Genomic DNA, 3,235 nt, shown 5'->3' on the forward strand with positions numbered 1-3,235 from the left:
AATGGCGTGCGTAATTCTTTTTAACTCTCAATACCATCTGTCACGACCCAAAGTTGTTAAACAAGCTTAACATGTTAACATGAGCATCATGAGCATCAATGCATAAGCATTCATTAAATTCATAAAATTGTTGTTTATTGTTGAAATTCAAACTTGTGAAGCAACTCAAATTTCTGCTATGCAGCTATGCCTCTTGTTATTTTATTTAAATACTAGGTGCAATGTGATGATTTTACAGTATTTTCTTCTGAGTGATGTTTTCTTGTATTAAAATTCACTTAAGTTTCAGTTTTAGCTTTTTTCCATTGTCAATTGCGTGAAAACCTGAGCAGTTCTTGAGGCACGCCTAATACAAGAGGAGGCTAGGAGTCGGAGGGATGGGCCGGCGGCCGTGCGAGCGTGAGGTGGTGCTACAGTAATACGGGAACAGTAACGAACTATTGAAGGTTCTGTCCGTTTCCTATTCCCATACGTTTCCCCTCCCGTGGCTTTCTTTCTTCATTCGCCAAATCTAGTGCACGTCACGGCCCAGCTTCCTTTGTTGCCAGCAGAATATAGAGAATACAGAGAGGGAGAGTGATTTCTGGAGAGGAGAGGAGAGGGCAGAGGGAGGAGCGCCTGCTGGTGAGTATTTTCTTTTGGCTGTGAATCCTTGATCTCGCCCCCTTTGAATTGGTTGCTGCTGCTGCAATGGGATCTGAAGGGGAAGGTGAAGGCAGCAAGGGGAATAAGCAAAACGGAACAGAGATTGAGGAGTGGATCATGAAGATGTGTGCTGGATCATCGTGTGCTCACTGTTGTCTCTGTTTCAGTTAAGGTAAAACCCTAAGTGAGGCCATATTCTAATGCAGCACATGTAAATTAGATGTTTTCTTGGTCGTCGTAGTGTTGCTTGATGTCAATTAGAGTCAAGGTTCCAAAGGAGAATGTTGAATTGATTGTTTTCATAGACGCCTAGAAATTTCATATTATCAGGTGGTTGATCTAGAGATAACTTGATTTTTTTAGGCTCTGTAAATTAGGGAAAAAATTCATATGGATTCAAAGAACTTTATAAGTTTTCATTGGAACTAAGAATGACAATTTTAGACTTGGTGATTTAGGAGACATGGTGTGACTTTGGTGCCTGCAGATTTTTGTCAATATTCAGAACAGTTTTAGATCTATTCAATATTAGGCAAGCCTTCTTAGTGACCGGTTTTCTCTGGGCAATAGTTGGAAAAGTTGTACATAATTCCTTTGTCTTTCTTTGGAGTGGTGGATGACAATTTTTGGACCTATACTTGATGAGATATCGAGGTCACAAGTTGACTGCTGGAAAGGCAATAGTCCACTGATAGTAAACTGGTTTTTGTGATCTTAGCTATCCTTTACAAACATAATTGTTTCCCACACCATATCAATTATTTATTATGTTTTACATGCTTTCCATTGGCATATAGTACACAATTTTATGATACGTTGAACTGCAGACATGATTTATTTTAGAGTAAATTTCATGGCCAATCCTTAAACTATTGGACAATTCTTATCTAGGTCCCCATACTACAAAAATGCATTTACATATTCCTAATCTATTTCCGCCGATCGTTTGGGTCCAAATTAGCCACGACACGACCAAGCAACCGATGTGGCGCATCCACCATGGCTACAGTTCGCATGTGAGGTGCACGTGAGACAAAAGGGCGATAGATTTTAAGCGAAGAACCCCTCCCAGAAGGCTAGAAACTCACATTTCCTTCTCTTTCCTCCTCGTGTTTCCTTGTTGCCTCCGGAGGTGGAAGGGGAGTGGACTGGCGAGGGGTGGCTGATCGATGATGAGTGGCGACACTTCTAGAGTGAGTTCACCTGGTGAAAGACGAAGGACTCCGGCGCCTAGTCGTCCGGGGCCTTTGCTGGCGGCAGAGGATGAAGATGGTCGCAAGATTGTGGCGGAAGGGAGAACCTGCCCCCATGTATGGTGAGCAAAAAAAAATCCCAGATTTCCTTTGATTCAATGTTGCAACTTTGGTTTGGATTCAATTTAGCAGTTAGGGTTCCATGGGATTTTGTATTTTAGTTCAATTTTGCACCTAGGGTTTCGATCTGAGTGTTGTACATGACTGTTAGGTTGATTTGATTTCAAATTCAGTTCTTGAATGCTCTAATTTGTAATCACATTTTGTTTTGTAGGGTTTGGTAATGAAGAGTTTAGTATAGAGGTGCATCATGGGATTTTTTTCATTAGGCAAGGGGAGAAACGAGCTTACATTGATGAGAAAATTAATTGGTTTGATCAGTGTGAGGCAGATACTTGGTCTCCTCTTTGGATAGATGATTTTCTTTGGATAGATGATTTCATTACTCAGCTTGGGTATGACAAGAATAGCCACCTAAAGGTATACTGGTTGTTGCCAGCGAAGACTCTTGCATATGGTTTGAGGTTTATATCCTTAGATAATGACACCAATGTCATGGTTTCTATTGTAGATAGGGTCAAAAATCTAGTTATTTATCTTGACCATGATGATAATATTGCTGGACTAAACTGTAGGGATACGAGGTAGGCTACACTAGCGCAAATCAAAATTTCTACCGCGTAAAACCAGGAAGAACTGCCGTATAAGGATCACGGGATTACCACTCGACGCACTACTGGTGCGGAAGATGTAGATTTGCGTCGATGCAGTGAAGACGATCAACGTAGTCGTACGTAGTCGATCACGTCAACGTCCAGCAGCTCCTCAGCAGCTCGTCCACGTGCAGCAAGATCACCCTCGTGCCGCGGCTCGTCATCGGCTCGTCGTGGCTCGTCGGCGGCTCGTCGTGGCTCGTCGGCGGCTCGTCCAAGTGCTGCAGGCACAACACCTCCAAGGTATCCACACGTGCAGGGAGGAAGCGTCGCAAGCCGGACTGCTAGATCCGCGAGTTGCAACAGGCGAGGGCGTGGGAGGCGCGGCAGATGTGTTTCGCCAAAAAGGTGTAAACCCTAGGGCGCCCCCACCCCTCTATTTATAGAGGTTCCTAACGAGCCTCTGGGTCCGAGGCCCATTAGTACTTCTAAACCTAATCCAACTCGGATCAGATCCGAATTGGGCTTCCAACCCCTTAAGTGTGTGACCCTATGGGTTCGGATACGTATAGACATGGCCCGAGTACTCCTACTCGGCCCAATAGTCGGTAGCGGCCTCTAGCAAGATGTGCCAACTCCTATACGCACACGAAGATCATATCAAACGAACCATCACAACATAAT

At 43.8% G+C, this 3,235-nt stretch overlaps 1 long non-coding RNA gene across 1 annotated transcript; it reads left to right on the forward strand.

Moving 5' to 3' along the window:
* Positions 1–540: 540 nt before the first annotated feature.
* On the forward strand, positions 541–2,415 carry LOC111256110. Its single transcript, XR_002676161.1, has 3 exons — positions 541–817; positions 1,607–1,960; positions 2,173–2,415. It is a non-coding gene; the product is annotated as an uncharacterized LOC111256110 (long non-coding RNA).
* Positions 2,416–3,235: the final 820 nt, after the last annotated feature.

Source organism: Setaria italica, chromosome I, assembly GCF_000263155.2.
Source record: "Setaria italica strain Yugu1 chromosome I, Setaria_italica_v2.0, whole genome shotgun sequence".
Lineage (NCBI taxonomy): Eukaryota > Viridiplantae > Streptophyta > Magnoliopsida > Poales > Poaceae > Setaria > Setaria italica.